The following is a 20,278-nucleotide window of genomic DNA, read 5'->3' as shown; positions in this document are numbered from 1 at the left end:
CCCTCTTCTTCATCAGGGCTGACCTTTTGTTCCCCCTCCTCCGGTTGCCACAGTTACTACGGATGCCTCTCTGATCGGGTGGGGGGGCATTATCAGGGCAGGATGGTCCACGGGACGTGGCAACCCATAGAATACCATCTGCACATAAATGTCCTGGAGATGAGAGCGGTGCTTTTAATGTTGCAAGCCCTCAACGACTTTCTTCCCACGGGGACTATTGCAGTACAAACGGACAACATGTCCGTGGTCTGGTACATCAACAAGCAGGGTGGGACCAGGTCCTATCCGTTGTGTCGAGAAGCTCTCAGACTTTGGCAATGGGCAATCTCCTCTCATCGGTTTCTGATCCCCGGCAGGTCCAACCTCTTGGCGGACAGGCTGAGCAGATCCATTCTCATGCCTCACGAGTGGTCTCTCAATCAATCTGTAGTGGACCAGATTTTTCTGAAGTGGGGCACACCTTGTTGCGATCTTTTGCTACACCCCAAACAACAAGTGCCCGATTTTTTCACCCTCTTTCCCCTACCAGGCCAACCCCTGAGAGACTCTCTAACCCAGGATTGGCCCGGGGACTTCTACGCTTTTCCTCCCTTTCCCTTGATTCCACAAGTCATTCAGAAAGCCACCGCTTTGAGGGCCAAGTTGATTCTCATTGCCCTTACTGGCCTCGACAAATTTGGTTTCCGCCTCTGCATCGTCACCTCCTGGTGCAGCCCTGGCATCTGGACCCAGTTCTGGATCTCTTGATCCACCAGTCGGGTCAACAGCACCGGGCCATTCATTCTCTCAACCTCACTGCTTGGTTGCTCCACTTCCTTCCCTAGCCAGGCTTCCGATGATCTCTGATTCAGTCAGAGACATCTTAGTGTCTTCTTTAAAGTCGTCCACCAGAACTGTTTATGCTAGCAAGTGGCGACGTTTCTATTTGGGCAAATTCCAGGAATATTGATCCCTTTACTGCTCCTGTGCATTCTGTTTTAGATTTCCTGGCTGAGGTTTTTCAGTCAGGATCTTCTTCATCTACAGTAAAAGTTCAACTGGCTGCTATTTCCAAGTATCATGTTGGCTTGCATGATAATAACATTATGTCTCATAGATTATGCAAGGCCTTTCTGAGAGGAGTTTTTCTCCTAAAGCCGCCGATAAAGCATCCTCCTCCACAATGGGATCTAAATTTAATGTTGGCATCCTTGATGTTACCTCCCTTCGAACCGTCTGCTTCATGTTCTTTGAAATTATTGACCTGGAAAACTATATTTTTACTGGCTGTCACTTCAGCAAGAAGGGTTTCAGATTCAAGCTCTCTGCATCCGTTCCCCTTACTTGGTTTTCATAAGGACAGGGTATCCTTAAGAACGAACCCATCCTTTCTCCCCAAAGTTGTGTCTCAAACCAATATTAATCAATCCATAGATCTACCAGTTTTTTTCCCAAACTATTCTGACAGAGCTGAACAGAAGCTTCATTTTTTGGATGTCCATCGTCAGCTCAGGTACTATTTGCATAGAACGAAACAATTCAGGAAATCGGACCAATTATTTGTCTCCTATGCAGAAAACAGGAAAGGTCTCCCAGTGTCTAAAGTGACCTTATCCAGGTGGTTGTCTTCCACCATTTCTTATGTGTACTCTCTCAGAGGCAAGCAACTACCTTCTAAACCAAAAGCGCATTCAACCAGGAGTCTATCCACTTCTGCAGCCTTTCAGGATAGACTACCCATTGATACCATTTGTGCAGCAGCTACTTGGGCCACTCCTCATACCTTTGTCTCTCATTACAAGTTAGACTTGGCCTCCAGAGACAGGGCCAGTTTTTGTTCCACAGTTCTCAAGAGTCTGTTCCATTGAGCCACCCGGGATACAGGTGCTAGGGACGCGGTCCCATCCAGCAAGAATGAAGGCGAGATTGACAGCTTAACATTTAGAAGTTATGTACCTACCATAATGTTCCATGTTAGTTGTCTTCTCTCGCCTTCTTTCTTGCGTCCCTCCCTCCTTCCCCCTGGCCTGGACAGATCTTGAAGAGTTCCTATCAGGTTGTTTCCTCCTGAGCCTTCATTCGAGGACTCTTTATTATGAACTTGGATTATTTTCCTAAATATGTTAGGTTAGTCCTTAGCAGGGTAGGCTAGCTACCAAACGAGATCTGAGGTAGTTCCGCCTTGCATCATGGGATATAGGGTTGCCTCGAGCTGGTAAAAGGAGTTCTCAAGCTAAAGCAAGTGCCGAGTCGGAGCCGAGGATCGGCTCCGAACCCATCCAGCAAGAAAGAAGGCGAGAGAAGACAACTAACATGGAACGTTATGGTAGGTACATAACTTCTAATTTTTGGAGATTCCAAAATTCAAGATGCTGACTCTTCACCAATTACTTCCTATGCTAGGCAAACATGCCTGGCTGGCAACACTACATTTAAAAGAAGCATGCTTGCACATCCCAATCAGGGAATCTTGCAGAAGATACCTACGCTTCAAAGCAGGCTACACGCACTATCAGTTCTCTGCACTGCCCTTTGGCTTATCTACTGTGCCCATGGTATTAACATGCCTAGCTTCAATTATTGGATTTTTCAGGCAAAGAAATATTCAAATATACCCATATCTGGATGATTGTCTAATTCAGGGAGAAAGCCAAGACATACTTTTGAATCATCTGGCCTTTGTAAAAAGGGTTCTAACTTGTGTGGGGTACACCATAAGCGAAAAGGAATCACATCTGGTACCCTGCCAACAAATTATATTCCTGGGAGCAAGCTTGAATACAACTTCCTAGATGGCTTACCTCACGCCAGAAAAGCAAATTCATTTGACAACCTACTTCAAACAAGTGGCCACAAAAACTCTGCTATCTGCAAGACAAACACTGTAAGCCTTGGGGTTCATGGCCTCCTGCATTCTTCTAATTCCATATACAAGACTGCATATGAGGAAACTACAGTGGTATCTAAAAAGCCTATGGTGTCAACATTCTCAAAACCTAGAAACGAATCCTGTCATACCTTGCCTACGCCTGGAGTTCCTTTGGTGGGCAGAGGCCTGCCACCAAAACAAGAGACTACCTTTCACACCACCCTCTGCCGCCCAAACCATAACAACAGATACATCAGACTATGCATGGGGGGCTCACCTGGCAGGGAAGTGCATTCAGGGCAAATGGAACTCAAGTCAAATGCACCTGCATATCAATCAAAAAGAAATGTTAGCCATACAGAATGCTCTTGACGGCCTTCAAGGGCCACATTCTTACAGGACAACTAATGGTAAAGACTGACAACACCACTGTTATGTGGTACATAAACAAGCAGGGGGGTACACATTCTTATCCCCTCTGCAGCTAGCCATGACATTGTGGAACACAGCCTTGTGCTACCAAGTGCACCTACAAGCTCAATTCCTGCCAGGAATTTATACACTGGCAGACGGACTAAGCAGAAACCTCATGGACCCACACGTGTGGAAACTGGAACCGAGGATTTTCAACAAGCAAATGGGGGAGCCCAGATATAGACCTATTTGCCTCTCCCCAGGACTACCAATTGGACAAATTTTGCACAAGGACTCCCCACAAACGACTGGAAAGTGGATGCTCTGTGCTTCAGCTGGAAAAACCTATCAGTCTATCCCCCATCTGCTTATGCTCTCCAAAGTACTACTAAAAATCAAACAGGACAAACCAAGGATGATTGCTCCAGACTGGCCGCGCCAACAGTAGTACCCCCTCCTGCACAGTGTGTCACGGTTATCTCCATGGCACCTGCCTCAGATTCCTTCTCTGCTGTCTCAGCAGGAGAACCAGATTCTGCACCCTCAGCTTCCAACACTGAACCTTGCAGCCTGGCTAATTACTTAATCTCTCCTTTACCATCCCTCAGCAAACCTGTGATAGATATCATTTTAGAGGCAAGGAGGCCTAGTACTAGAAAATCTTATGCTGAATAATGGAAAAGATTCTGTGCCTGGAACCAATCTCAAGGGATGAGCACAACAGCACCCAATTTACCTCAGATTTTACAATACTTAACTGAGATGCTTCACAATGGCCTGTATTTTTCCTCCATTAAATTCCACGCCTCAGCCATTTCAGCTCATTATAACACAGAACCTCCCCTTTTCTCTCATCCAGTGCTCAAGCAGTTCCTCAGAGGGGCCAAAAATTTGAGACCACCCAGGAGAGCTCCAACCCCAGCCTGGGACCTTAACTTTGTCTTGGAGAAACTCACTCTACCTCCTTTCGAGCCAGCTGCTACTGCAGACTTAAATTTTTTTTCTTGGAAAACAGCTTTCCTTTTAGCAATCCCTTCAGCTAGAAGGGTATCTGAATTACAGGCCCTTATGGCAGTGGAGCCTTTCATCATCTTTCTTGCGGACAGGTTGTCCCTCAGAACCAATCCATCCTTCATGCCCAAGGTGGTATCCAGTGTGGCTCTTAATTAGCCCATTCATTTGCCAACCTTCTTTCCCAATCGACAGAATAAAGGGGAACGGATACTGCATTCCTTAGATATGCACAGACAACTTAGATTCTACTTGGACAGGACTAAACCTCAAAGGAAATCTGAACAACTGCTGGTGGCATTTGCTGCAGGGGCAGAGGGGAAGGCTATTTCAAAGCAAACCATTTCTAAATGGATAAGTCATTGCATTAATTTCTGCTATAAGCACCATGGAAAACCTATCCCCCAGGGGATCAGACCTCACTCCACCAGGGCTGCATCTACCTCTACAGCCTTTCCTAGGGACATCCTAGAAGCTGCTACCTGGAGTTCTGTACATACTTTCACCAAGCATTATCATTTGCCAATTTTCTCTAAATCCAGAGCTGGCTTTGCCACTGCAGTCTTGTAGGGCCTTATAGATAGCCCTAATGCTATCTGAATGCCTCATCCCAACCATAACTTTGGGAATCTACCCAAATATAATAACTGCAACAGTGAAACACGAAGAACATAGTACAGTTGTGTACACTTACCATAAATATAGATGTTAGAGTGTATTCACTGTTGCAGTCCTGGTTACCCTCCCTCCAGCCCCCTAACTTCTTTTGACTATATCTCTACTTTCCTTTACTATGCTTAAAAGCCTTTTTGGTGTATTTGCTTTTATGATGGAGGTATATCTTTGTGCTTTTATGTTTAATTGCTTACTATTAGTGGGGCACCTGACATCTTGGGCAAGAAAAACTGATGTAATGGTGTCGGCTGCATGTTTTATACTCCTGACGATCTGACGTCATGGAAGAAGGGACAGCAACTGACGCAGGACCCAAGACTTTGTTGATCAGGCTGACTGAGGGCAACCTGCAAACAGATAACCCAGATGTAATGACTGCAACAGTGAATACACTCGGAACATCTACATTTATGGTAAGAGTGCACAACTGTACTTTCTTTTTAGTTTTGAAGAAGAGGGATAATTTTGGATGTTGGCTATCTCTGTGAAACAAAGTTCTAGATGGTAACAGTACAGTCCATATTACCTCTGAGGAAGGTGATTTGATATGCTATATTGATTTCCAGGATGCTTGCTATCCCATAAAGTTAATCTAAGAGATTCCTCTGGGAGCCAGTCAGTTTCAATTCAGAGCACTGCCCTTCAGTCTCACCACAGCACCAGAGTGTTCACAAAGGTTACGTCAGTGGTACCAGTTCATCTCTGATTGCAAGGGATCTAGGTCTTCCCATACCCAGACGATTGGCTCCTTACTGGTACTTCCACAGATCTGGTAGTGCAACAGGAACTACTCCACCTTGCAGACCTACTGAGGATCACAGTAATTCAATCAAAAAGTTAGTTGTCTCTCTCACTTATAGTGTTTAGTATGTCACATTAACACAATTCTTCAAATTCCCAAGCTTCCAAGTGCCGGAATTATCCTCTTCCTCAAGACAACATGAGTGTTGCAGTGGATACTTGCAGTCTTTCTGTGCTAAAATGTCTCACTCAAGTTTACACTGATCAAATGAAATGGTGGATTCCCTATTTGCCAGTAACAGAAGGGAAAAGCTTTTTGCCCACCAATTCTCCAGGCTACGGTAGCCATGGATGCTTCCCGTCTGGAGTGTGAGGGGGGAGGCATTTTGACGAGAAAATGGTTAAAGGTGCTTAGTCACCCTTTGAGACCAAACTCCACATCAGTGTGTTGGAGATGAGAGCAGTCGTCTTAGGTTTGCAACCCTAAGATCTCTTCCCCAAGGGTTTGATTTCTATTTAGACAGACAACATGGCACTGTTCAGGTACATTAGCAAAAAAGGGGCGGCCACTATCATATTCACTGTGCTGGGAGGCCATGAGAGTGTAGCTATGGGCAATATTTTTCCATTGTTTTCTGATAGTGCACATCCCTGGGATGTCAAATGTGTTAGTGGGCAAGTTACTGCCTCACAAATGGGCCATCAGTCAAACAGTGGTGATAGATTTGCAGCCACTGGGACCAACTTTGTGGATCTCTTTGCGTCATACCTGAACACGTGCAGCAGTTACTTTGGCTTAATTCCTCCACAGGGACAGTCATTGAGGGATTTTGTACCTCACAACTGACCCTTGGGTCTCTCTTACATCCCCCCGCCCTTGATTCCACTCTTGACAAGATTTATTCAGAAAACCAAGAGGTGCAAGAGCAGAGTGATTCTTATTGTCCCTTTTGGCCTTTGCAGGTTTGGTTCCCCTTCCTTTTGTCTCATTTAATACATTCTCTGATGTGGGATCCCAGCCCGGATCTTTTGACTCACCCATCCGGATTGGCTCTACCAGCTCTAGAAGTCCTAAAGTCTGCATGGTTACTCCAATTCAGAAATAGTCAGCGATACCAGGCTTTCATTGGTGGTTCATATTATTGCCTCACAAAAACAGCCTACCAAAAACATTTATCAAAGCAAGTGGAAAAGATTTTCTATTTGGGATACTTCAAAAGGATTGGATCCCTTTTTCTCTCCTCTCACACTGATCCTACATTTACTATCCGAACTCTTTCAGGAATGGGTCTCGCTTCTCTACTATCAAAGTGCAGATGGCTGCCATTGAAAATTTTCACATAGGCCAATAATGACTCTATTGTCTGTCAAAATTTCCAAAGCTTCTCTCAGACGTGCTCCCAAAAGCCTATGGAAGCAACAGCCTCAGCAGATGTGAAGCATTTTTCATGGAAGACTATTTTTCTGGTTGTAGTTAAATTCACTAGATAGAATTCTGAATTGCAAGCAGTATCATGCAAACCACCATATCATATTTTCAAGTGTATTAGAAGTCAGTTTCTAAATGGCTGTCGTTAGTGCATTCATTTTATTTATAAGGATCAGGATTTATTCCTACACATGAAACCAAAAGGACAGTCCACTGGAGCAGCAGCAGCTACTTCTATGGCATTCATGAAGTCATTTGCCATTGATGACATTTGTGCAGCATTAACAGGGTCCACAGTTCACACCTTTGTCTTTCATTACAGATTGGTTGAGCATTCAGAGTGCATTCATCCTTTGGTTCTACTGTTCTCAGGAATGCCCTTCCTTGATGCCACCCAGGTGCTTTTTGCAGCCTGAGAATCTGGACCAAAGGTTGAATTGGATGAAAATAAGCCATCAGATACGAAAGTTATGTATTTACCATAATGATGGCTCTGTGTTGCTTCATTTTCATCCGATTCAGTATCCCCCTCCTTCCAACAAAATCACTGACACTTTCTGGAAATAGAGCTAACCTCATCTAAGACCCTGGCTGGTAGGAATGTCCTCTTATACCTTACTGTGGTATTACATGCTCTTCATCTGTGACACCTTAAAAGTTTATTCAGTTGTAGTAGGGAAGTAATGTTAGGCTTAAGTCAGCAAACTCAAACTGAGGTAATCAAGTGATTGAGCAGAATCGATTCTGTATAAATCTCATACATTTCTTGTTGCATGGAAAGCTCACCAATATTAGAGCAAGGGCCAGGCAGTGGATGCCATAGCAGAAGCAGCAGCCACCAAAAAGGAGCCAGTCGAAGATAGCTCATATGTCCATCACCCTAATAAGGGAACCTAGGGTATTGGACAGGTTTGGAAGTGAGTTTATGCTTCGGCTACGTTACTGTGAGGATGCTGAACTAGTCAGCATACTATGACAAGATTTCAAAGCGATTTGACCAAGGAGCTCTTCAAATCTCTTTCAGGGTCTATGTTTGCAGAATACAGGAAAACTATGAGTTTGCAGCTTACCATCCTACAGTTGCTGTCAAATGCCTCAATGCATGTGATGTGCAATGCTACTGAAGCCAATTTGAGCGCTGCAGGTACACATATTTATCATAAGGAGACATGCTTGGATGTGCTTGTGTGACTTTGCACTGCCTTTTAAAACATCCTTTGTAAATACCACTTTTGATGATTTGACTGTCTTCAGACCAAAAGTCAAGACAGGAAAACCCTTTCTTATGAAAGGATATGTTTTTTAACTCCTCCCCAAAAGTCTTTTTCTAGAAAGAAGGGGTAAGAAACTGTGGTTCCAGAAGTCTCGAGGGTTCTCTCTGGATACTTCTGGAGATAGACCCACTGGGGCAGAGGATGAAATTTTAATGGACATTGCCCACATGTTAGAATAAGTCTGCAGAATCAAAGCTTTAGGGTTCCCAGTGCTCCTGAACTGTTGCCACACTGTGGAAGCAGTCAGGATGTTCTTATCTGTGCACCCAGAAGCCTGTACATTTATCACTAAAGATGTTTGGGTGCAGAGGATAATAACCAAAGGCTACTCCAATCCCTTCCTTTGCTCCCCTGCATTACCAAAGACACTTCCCAACATTCTACCCTTTCCAAAAAAAAGCAGCTGCAATGGAAATAAAAAAGCTGCTAGATAAGCTAGTCATCCAGGAGGTCCCACCAGACCAACACAGACCTGGAACTTATAGTGCTTCTTCCTTGGTTGCAGCATGGATCTTGCAGTACCTAGTGAGAAAAACATCACTTAAGGAATCCTTGCCATTGTTGCAGACTCGGTCTGTGCCTCAGCTGATAGTGTGTGAACCTGCAGAGGCCATAGGTTATTCCTTCAACTACTAGATTCAATGGCTTCCTCAGTTGTCCTTTCAGCTATCATGAACCAGGGAATCAGCCATGTCATGTTTAGCTGTTCCAGTGCATCTTATGGGCATGGAAGAACCATCTTCTCTCTGTCTAGGAGACACTCCAGAAGATTCTTCTCAGGGTAACCAGGGCAAGAGGCTATTAGCCTGGGCAGGTTTCCCTCCTTTGAGTAAGTTTTTTATGTTGGAACTCCCAAAAAAAGTTAAAACATTGATGTTATGTGGTCCTATCTCGCCTACAATCATTACTGACGGGTTCTCGGCTCCGACTTGGCCGACTATTTTTTTCTAGCACAAAGTCTCTAATTGGCTGGGCTAACCCGGTATCCCAGGATGCACCTCGCCCCAACCCCCAGATCTCATTTGCCGCTCGTTGAGTTAGGACGTGGTCTCGCTCTTGGCTGTGGCTAAGTACAGTTTTACTAAACTTTCTAAAGTTTTGTACTTCTCCTTTATATAAAAAAGCTATTTTCATAGCTATATTGTGTTTTGTGTGTGTTTGAGCCTGTTCGGTTTAGTTTTTGGAGAGTGTGTGTGGTTTCCCTTGTGTTTGGTGGGCTAGGCCCGTTTAAATTAGAAGGACCTAGTCCTCTCCATCGTAAATCATTCTGTAGTTTGTTTTGTCGGTTCTTCTTCCCTAGGGAACGTTTAAGTTAGAGTTTCTGTGTCCAGTAGTGTTTCCCGCCTTCCTACGGTTAGTTGTTGAGTGTTGGTTTTTGTCTGACATGTCGAAGGAGCATAAACCCTCTGGGTTTAGGAAATGCTCTAAATGTGCTTACAAAATGTCGATTACAGATGGGCATGCCATCTGTATTTATTGCCTTGGTGCGATTCACCTACAAGAATCATGCAGCGTCTGCCATTCCTTCAGCTCTAGGGTGCTGCAGGAAAGGAAAAATAAACTGATTTTGAAGGGCCTAGTTAAGCCCGCTTTTGAAGAGGACCTAGAGTCTGCTTCTTCTACTGGCAAGTCTAAATCTACCAGAACTAAGAAAAGCTCTCTGGCTCCATCTAGTTCTTCGGAGCCCCCGGAAAAGATTTAGAAAGTAGTTACTACCTCCTCAGTTCCTTTGGCTTCAGAGCCGCAGGACAAGCTGTCTGTTTTGGATACTGCCTCCTCGGCTCCATTGTCCTCGGGGCCTCAGGAGGTATCTGTGGTACTGGAGTCAACCTCGGCTCCAATCTTTTTGGAGCCAATTCGGAGTCAGTCACCCAGTGTTAGGCAGGAGTCCATAGGTAGGAGATCCCCATCTCCTTCAGTTTTCTCCAAATCCTTGAGGTCTGATATGGATGTGGATAGGGTGGTCCAGAGGCTCCTTCAGTCGCCGATGTTAGCCCAATTGTTTTCGGCTCCGACCCAGTCGGCTCCGGAGCCTGCCCCCTTGTCGGTACCGATGATTCCTCCTCCGAGCACCTCTGTGTCTGAGCCGGAGTGTTCGGCACCAAGTGATGTCCTTGCTCCGGCTCAGATACCCCTGGTGGGTTAATCGGAGCCGACGTCGGCTCCAACCATTTCGGTTCCGTCATCTGGTTTTGGCACTCGGGTTTCCTCGGTCAGGCCCAAGGGGGGTGCATCGGGACTTCTGTCGGCTCCGAGCCTCCTTATCGGGGCTTCGGCTAGGGGGACCCCGGTTGTGGTCTCGGAGACTGGTCATTCCTCGGATTCGGGGGGGCCCACCTTCGAGGCCATGAGCGCACTGGCCCGGTCATCAATGACATCACTTGAATCTGTCACTCCGTCCCCATACACCCCGGCTAAAGCCTCTGATGCCCCTATCCGTGGACAGCGGAGCTCGAAGGCCTGAGGACACCCCCATGAGTGGTCCCCAACTTTCTGCGTGCCTCTCAGAGTCTGTCCCTGAGGAGCCTCCCAGGAAGAAGTTGTGCAAGAGGAAGCACATAGACTCTCAAGACGAGTCCATCACCTCCAATACTGATCTCGAGGATGCAGAGGTGTCCCCTAAGTCGTCCTCCGATGATGTCTCTTTCTCTGACATCCTGGAGATATTGAGGCAGAGAGGCGACTGGCCTTCCAAGTCCCCCTCTGAGGAGGAGTTGGTATTCCTCAAGGCCTTCGGAGCTCAACCTTCCGCCTCCTGGGTGTCTCCACCCTTCGATGAACTCTTGGACGTGATTTGTCAAAGGGTGTGGGAGCACCCTGATTCCGTGGAACCGGTGCCCAGTCCAAATAAGTTCCTGTCTGCTCCCCCAGGGAAAGAGTTCTTGACAAAAGGGGAGCCCCGTAGATGACATGGTGGTGGCGGCGTCAGCCCCTCAGCAGGAAGTTGCAGAGGCTTCTTCCATCCATCCTCCTAACAAGGAGTCCAGGTGTATGGATCGGTATATGAATCGTACCCTGTCTTCAGCGACCTTTACACTGCAGTCGCTGAATTACCTTTGTCACTTTACTCGGCTCCAGAGAGGTCTCCTCAAAGAGTTGGGAGATACCTTGATGGGTAACATGCCTGAGGCGGTAGCGCAGACTGTTAACGCCCAGTTGTCTACCCTTGGTTCCATTGTCAACTCGTCCATGAGGCTCATATCTTATGCAGCCGAGGGGGCGAGTAGGGCAGCTAGTTCAGGTTTGGCTCTTAGGAGGCAAGCCTGGATGCTCCTATGTCACTTTGCGGAGGCCTTCAAGTCTTCCTTCACTGACGCCCCCTTCGATGGGTCCTGTCTTTTTGGACCCAAAGTGAAAGACCCTCTCACCAGATGTGAGCAGGAAGGTAAGACCTTATCTGCCGTAGGGGCCCGTTTTTCTCTTCCCTCTAGGCCGTATCCCAAGGCTCAGAGAGGAGGGAAGATGTGGTTCAAAAAGTCACAAAAGTCTTTTCCCGCCACTCATGGTGAGTCCCCCTCCAGAGGCAGAGGAGGGGGGAATTACTCTGGAAGATGCCATCCTAGGGGCAGAGGAGGCCCCCGCAATTTGGGAGACCGTGACTCCTTTCACGGATCTTCCTATCAGCATCCCTGAGGGATTCTCCGACTGTGCTATTCTGGAGCCAGTCGTGGGCTGTTTTTCGAGGCATCCTCAAGCCTGGGAGAGCATCACCCAGGATCGATGGGTGCTTCAAATAATTACCAGAGGTTACACCATTCCCTTTACTTCACCCCCTCCCCCAATCAGAAAAATCCCGGACGTTCAACCCAGTCAAAGGGATCAAGCAGCACTAGAGATATCAGAGCTGCTAGAAAAAGGAGTCATCCAACCGGTCCCCTCAGACCAGATCGGATCAGGAACTTACTCAAGACTCTTTTTGGTGCCGATAAAAACAGGGGACCTGAGACCCATTCTGGATCTCAGCCGATTGAATCACTACATCCTGAAGTCCAAATTTCGAATGGTCACTCTTCAGTCCATCTTCCCATTGCTGGGAGAGGGAGTATGGATGTGCTCCATCGACCTCAAGGATGCCTATTACCACATCAAGATGAACAAGGCATCCAGGAATCATTTATGCTTCTGGCTGGGAGCCAGTCATTTCCAGTTTCGTGCCCTGCCCTTTGGTCTCACCACAGCCCCAGGGTGTTTACCAAGTGTTTGGCAGTTGTGACAGCTCACCTGAGACGTCTAGGATTCCAGGTGTTTCCTTACCTGGACGATTGGCTCCTTACCGCCCCCACCAGGCATCTCCTCATTCGAGCCAGGGAGGCTACCATAGCCCTTTGCCAGAGGCTAGGAATTACATTAAACTGGGAAAAATCTGCCTTGCTGCCCTCACAGCGTGTTGTATTTATAGGCGCAGAGCTAGACTCTGTTCAAATTAGGGCCTTTCTACCTCTAGAAAGGATAAGAGTGCTGCAATCTCAAATTCAAGTTTTGTTGCCCCTCAAGAAGGTCCAAGCCAGGTTAGTCCTTCAGCTATTGGGATCCATGGCGGCTACCATCATGCTAGTGCCCTTAGCGAGGCTAAACATATGGATCCTCCAGTGGCTCCTTTCAAAAATTCCCTCTCTCTCCAATTCTCCTCATGGAACAATGCAGACAGGATCTCCATTGGTGGCTATGTTCCCCCAACTTGAACAAGGGGAGGAATCTAGTTCCTTTGTCTCCTGCTGCCATAGTGACCACGGGCGCTTCCCAGATAGGGTGGGGGGGCATTATCTGGACAGAACGGTCCAAGGCACGTGGCAGGATCACGAGGTACACTTACACATCAATGTTCTAGAGATGAGAGCGGTGTTAATAGCGTTGCAAGCACTCCAGAGCTCTCTTCCCCGGGGAACGATTGCAATTCACTCGGACAGCATGTCGGTTGTGTGGTACCTGAACAAGCAAGGAGGAACCAAGTCTTACCCCCTTTGCAGAGAAGCCATGAGAGTGTGGCATTGGGCAGTGTCTTCCCAACGGTTTCTAGTGGCAATGTACATTCCTGGAACGTCCAACGTGATAGCAGACAGGCTAAGCAGAGCTATTCTGATGCCTTGCAAGTGGTCTCTGAACAACCGAGTTGCGACTCTGATCTTCAGCAGGTGGGGTCAGCCTTGCTGCGATCTCTTTGCCAGTCTTCTCAATGCCAAATGCAGCAACTACTTCACCCTGATTCCCATGCAGGGGGAGTCACCCAGGGACGCACTAGTCCATGGTTGGCCTCCCGGTCTGCTCTATGCCTTTCCTCTGTTACCAAGAGTGATTCAGAAAGCCATTTACTTGGGAAGCAAGATGATTCTAATTGCCCCACACTGGCCCCATCAAGTCTGGTTCCCCTTTCTTCAGCAGTACACAGAGGATGGTCCTTGGACTCTGGATCCAGTGCCAGACCTATTGACTCACATGTCGAGACAGTCCCACCCCTCCCTACAGTCCTTCAAGTTGAGAGCCTGGCTGCTCCACTTCCATCATTAGTTAGACTACATTCCCTTTCACCTGAGGTGGTGCATATCCTATCATCATCTCACAAGTCCTCCACCAGAAGAATTTACTCCAACAAATGGAAGAGATTTTCCATCTGGGCTCAGGCCCAAGGTCTGGACCTTTTCACAGCCCCTATATCAGCAGTCTTAGACTTTTTAGCTATGCTCTTCCGACAGGGCTCCGCTCCCTCGACCATTAAGGTGCAGCTGGCAGCCATTTCTAACTTCCATGTATCCTACGAGCCCGCTCATATGGGCCATAAACTTTGTAAAGCCTTTTTGAAAGGAGCCTGGTTACTTCGCCCTCCTGTGTCAGGACCTGTCATGCCATGGGATTTAAATCTGGTGTTGCAAGCCATCACTTCTCCGGCCTTTGAGCCGGCTGCTACTTGCGAACTAAAATTCTTATCTTGGAAGACGGCGTTCTTGGTTGCCATCACTTCGGCCAGAAGAGTATCAGAACTTCAAAAGTTGTCCATTAAACCCCCGTATTTGATCTTCCATAAGGACAGAGTATCCTTGAGACTTAATCTGTCCTTCCTTCCTAAGGTGTCTTCCACGTTTAGCCTCCACCAATCCATTGAGTTACCGGTGTTTTTTCCAAACTTCTCCGACAAAGCAGAGTTCAAATTTCATCAATTGGATGTGTATAAACAACTGAGATTCTATTTACACAGGACGAAACATGTAAGGAAATCGGATCAATTGTTTCTGTCCTTCTCAGAGAATAGAACGGGTGGCCCTGTTTCCAAGTGCACAATTTCTAAGTGGATTAAGGATTGCATTTCCTTTATTTACTCATCAGCAGGCAGAAATTTACCATTCCCAGTTGAAGCTCATTCCACCAGGGCAGTCTCGACTTCGATAGCGTATCATGCCAGGCTTTCCTTGGACGACATTTGTGCAGCGGCCACCTGGGCTTCTCATCATACCTTTATCTCTCATTACAAGCTGGACGTGATGTCTAGAGGCCGGGCTTCCTTTGGTTCCACGGTTCTCGGGAGTATTTTCCAATGAGCCCCCTGGGTTAGAGGTGCTAGGGACGCTGTCCCGTCAGTAATGAATGTAGGCGAGATAGGACCACATAACAGTTAGTTATGTACTCACCATAACGATCGATGTATGTGGTCCATCTCGCATACATTCTTACGTACCCTCCCACCTGCCCCCTGAAGGATTTGGAGGAAAATTGCTCTGAGACCCTTCAAAATTGGTTAATTGTTCCTTTTCCTGGTTAACGATATTCCTCTTAGTGAGGGTTGTGTATGTGGAGTGATTGCGATGTATGCAAACAAGATCTGGGGGTTGGGGCGAGGTGCATCCTGGGATACTGGGTTAGCCCAGCCAATTAGAGACTTTGTGCTAGAAAAAAATAGTCGGCCGAGTCGGAGCCCATTCTCGGCTCCGAACCAGTCAGTAATGAATGTAGGCGAGATGGACCACATACATCGATCGTTATGGTGAGTACATAACTAACTGTTCTAATGAAATTAATACTGTTAAAATAAGATTAAATTTTTACCTTGAGTAGACAGTCATTACAGGCAGTAAATCGTGACACACAGAATACTTTACAGATCCCTCTAAAATTTTTCCTGAGTGGAAATAGGATCTGATGATGCTAATTTTTACAGAGCTGGGACTTCTTATTCTGTACGCTCCCAAGCTTACCCCTCTAGTTGGTTGGAAAACTTTAGTTCCTGTCCTCATCTGGAGGAATTTTATTTAAATTTTATCTTTGTGAGGATAAATGAAGTATTTTGGGGGGAGCAAGTAAATGTTCCCCCTGAATTGAAGAGGTATGTTATAAATAGATGTAGCTCATTCCTCTCCCATCCTTGTATACTGCCAGATATGGAGGATGTGCTGAATGCTGCCCGATGCCCAGCCATCAGTCCCTAAAAAAGCAGATAATCCCATATACGGTAATGTAGACATATATAATATATAGAAATATATGCTGTGTAATATGGAAACTCTGAGGGAACTGGCTCCCACTCTTGTTACAGAAAGCTCTTTTCTGAACCAAACTCTCTCTACCTTTTCGCGGGTATCTAAACAGACGAGTGTATGATTGTGCAGATATTTTCTCTAGGACCACTGCTGCTGTCGCCTTTGTGCTGAAAAGATATGCTTGGGTACGTAACCAAACATTTGCTGATGAGGTAAAGTTTGACATCTTGGATTAAGCTTTACATAAGAAGGTATTGATGTCCTTCAAGGATGCATCTGCAGTCATAACAAATGGGTTGTCCTGTCGTCAGGCAGCCCTTCGGTCGGATTCCAAATTCTGGGTCTGGCCTCGGCTGATGTCGCACTTCACCCGACGTCATAGCTGCTGGTCTTGGTATAAAGGCATCAGCCGGCGCCATTTTCCTCAGTGTCTTTCTTGAGCAGAAGCTGTTCGCAAGTGCCGGTCGGTCAGATCCAGACATTACTACTACCGAATACTACTTGAAGACTTCTAAAAGCTAAGTACCCGTTGGGGACTCTTTCTTGCCTCAGCCGATGTCAGAAAAAGTAAATAACTGTTTAACTTGTGGGAAACAAATACCTCATAAAGATTTCCACTCTTACTGCTTACCTTGTTTAGGCCCAGACCACGGCGTAGCAGCCTGTTTAGCCTGTGCTTCTTCAACTTGCTGAACAGTTTTTCGCTCAGATTTTGCGTACATTATGCCGTCGGATCCTCCGACTACTCAAATTGTTAAAAAACGCAAAGAAAAAGACCGACACTCGCGGTCCGCGGTTTCGGCCGAAACTGAGCAAATGGGTCAATCTTCAGCCGAATCCATGACTACTACCGAGGCTCCTGCTACCCTAGTTGAATCGGCCTCTGAAGTTTTGCCTATTAATGTGGTTCCTACTGAATTATCAGACACCATCCCTTTGGATGTCTCTACCCCAGCACATGGTGCTGCTAGGCCTCCTGCAGCCATGTCTATTAAGGCCTTTGCCAGGGCTAAAGCAGCCAAAACTGCTAAATCAGTGCCTGTTAAGCCCCCCTCACACAGGCCCAGTTCCAGTTCACAGATGCTTACTCTGGCAGAGGATCTCATCTCTTTAATTAGGGGATCCCAATCTCACCCAGACAGGGCCTCTCAGCCTCCAGAAAAGAGACCTAGAGCAGAGCCCCCAGAGCCAGTGTCCTCTGATGATTCTTGATGACTCAGACATTACAGACCATCCAGAGGCTCCTTTTTCTACTTATGAAGATTCCGATGCTGAAGAATCTATTCCATCTGCCTCTCCACCAGAGGAATTTTCCTTTGGGGAAACCTTACATGCCATGAGAGAACAATTCCAATGGCAGGGACAAGATTTCTCAGATTCAAGAAAAAGGCTTAGGACCTTTCTACACTTACCACAACATAGGCCCTTAGCTATACCTCCAGTTCTGCCTGTGGTGGATGATGCATTTAATGATGTTTGCACTGCTCCTGATACTTTACCTCCAGCCCCTGCCAAACCAGATAGGTTTTACAGGGTACCAGACACTCATCACGACCTATACAAGGCCCCACTTGCAGATCCTGAGACTATCTCCCAGGGGCCTAAGGCAGTAGCTTCGACCTCAGCAAAAAACCCTCTCCCTTCCGAAAGGGAATCCAGATCCTTAGAGAGATGGGGGAAAAAAGTTTAAACCTCTGCTACTCTCTCAGCTAGAGCTTTGAACTGTCAGTTTCATATGATCCAATACCAAGAGTTTATGCTTGATCAGTTAACTAAGAAACTGTCCTCTGACTCCTTAGATAAGAAATATGTTTTAGAAATGGTGAATAACATTCAGCAGGTTAGTAACCATTCTTTAAAATGTGGCTATGATGCACTGGAGGCTTCATTTAGATCAGCCATGACTGGCACAGTTATAAGAAGGCATGCATGGTTGAAAGAACAGGTCTTGCCGGATCATGTTAAAGCAAAGCTGTTAGATGCTCCTATGGATAAGGCCAGTCTATTTGGTACTCCTGCTCAGCAAGTAATGAAGAAAATGGAAGAGAAGGCAAAATCTGTACAAACAGTTAAGGATTTCTTACAGGTTCAGCCCCCAAGGTTTAGCAGGAACTGGCCTTCCAAAAATTGGTCCTTTCCAGACTCCTCAAAATCTCGGCAGGAATAGACGTTCCAGAGGCAGAAATCAATCCAGAGGAGGTGCCTACAGAGGACGCCAGTGGCAAGGCAATAACCAGCGAGGCACAGACACAACCACTGCCACTGCAACAGGACAATCACAGTGACTTGGCTCTGACACCGCCTACCAGGGAACAATTAGCAGCACCTTTAGGCGGAAAGTTAGCCTTATTTTCAAAAAATTGGCACTATATCACAAAAGACACGTGGATTTTGCAGACCATAGACCAAGGCTACAGGTTTCACTTCCACACCTTACCAGTAAAAAGAGGAATGCCAAACCTACCTCCAAATCAAAAAACAGAAGCTCTAAAGCAGATAGCTCAATTAACAAAGATGAGAGCTGTGGAAAGAGTACCACTGACAGAACAGGGCAAAGGATTCTACTCCAGACTCTTCCTAGTACCAAGAAAAGAGAAAAGTTGGAGACCTATTCTCGACCTGTCCATCTTAAATACACTCATCATTGTCCCAAAATTCAAAATGCTGACCCTACAGCAACTTCTTCCCATGCTGGGCAAGGAGTGTTGGCTGGTAACTCTAGATCTCAAGGAGGCATACCTGCACGTCCCCATACGACCAAATTGCAGAAGATACCTCAGATTTCTTGCAGGATCAGAGCATTATCAATTCTCAGCATTGCCCTTTGGCTTATCTACTGCGCCCAGAGTATTCACAAAATGCCTGGCATCAGTAATCGCTCATTGCAGGCTACAGGAATCCAAATTTATCCATACCTGGACGACTGCCTGATACAAGCGGACAACAAAAGCAAGCTGACAAAAGACTTACAAAGAGTCATTTGCTTACTACAAGCCCTGGGATACACAGTCAATTTAAAAAAGTCAAGACTGATACCATCCCAAACAAGAACATTCTTGGGTGCGGAATTGGACACAGTAAAACAGATGGCATTCCTAACTGCAGAAAAACAGGAACAACTCCCTCTTTACTTCTTGGCATTAACAAAGCAGAACAAACTAACAGCAAGAAAAGTACTGCAGGCATTGGGCTTCATGGCATCATGCATAATCCTGGTCCCCCATGCCAGACTGCATATGAGGAAGCTACAGTGGTACCTGAAGAACTTATGGTCTCAACACAGGCACAGCTTAGAAACCGAAATCCCACTAATCCCATGCCTGAAACAAGAGTTCCTATGGTGGGCTCAAGCATGCCAGTCAAACCCAGGCTTGCCCTTCCACAACTTTCAAGCAAGCCAAACCATCACAGCGACGCCTCAGACCTAGGCTGGGGGGCACACATGCTGGACAAATGCATACAAGGATTATGGACTCCAGACCAGCTGCACCTGCACATAAATCAAAAAGAAATGCTGGCAGTAAAACTAGCAATCCAGAATTTCAGACCATTCCTCAAAGAAGGCCATTTAATGATAAGGACAGACAACACCACAGTCATGTGGTACATCAACAAACATGGAGGCACTCATTCATACCCCCTATGCAGAATGACTCTGGACCTCTGGAATATGGCTCTGAGCTACAACATCCAGTTACAGGCAATATTTGTACCGGGAAAAGAAAACACCCTAGCAGACATGTTAAGCAGAACTACCTCGGATGCTCACGAATGGATGCTACACCTGGACATCTTCAAGGCCATCACAAAGAAATGGGGAATGCCACAAATAGACCTATTCGCATCCCCACTCAATCACCAGCTCAAGAAATTCTGCACAAGGACATACCACCCACTTGCATGGAAGGTGGACTCTCTATCCTTCAGTTGGAAAGGCCTGACAGCATATGCATTTCCACCACTTCCTTTGATGCACAATGTACTACTGAAAATCAAAGAGGGACGTCCAAGGATAATTCTGATACTCCAAATTGGCCAAGACAACACTGGTATCCATTGCTGAGGAGCATGTCTCGGGGGAGAACGTGGACACTACCCCTGATGCCTTTGATGTTAACTCAGAACAACTATAACATCATGCATCCAAACCTAAAAACTCTGCAACTGACTGCCTGGAACATCACATAACAGCAACTAACCCAGATTTATCCCAAAGGGTTAAAGACATTATCCTTGAAGCCCGCAGACCTTCAACAAGAAGGAACTATGCAGGAAAATGGAAAAGGTTTGTCATTTGGAGTACTGAAAGAGGAAAAGATGTGTCAAAGATAGATATTGCTAACATCCTGGAGTACTTGGCAGAGCTTCTCCATACAGGCCTGTCCTATTCCTCCATCAAGATACATGCATCAGCTATTTC

This window comes from Protopterus annectens, chromosome 8.part0 (genome assembly GCF_019279795.1).
Source record: "Protopterus annectens isolate FY-2018-M chromosome 8.part0, PAN1.0, whole genome shotgun sequence".
Classification (NCBI taxonomy): domain Eukaryota; kingdom Metazoa; phylum Chordata; order Ceratodontiformes; family Protopteridae; genus Protopterus; species Protopterus annectens.
The sequence above is the reverse complement of the archived record's forward strand: the minus strand, read 5'-3'. Positions refer to the sequence as shown.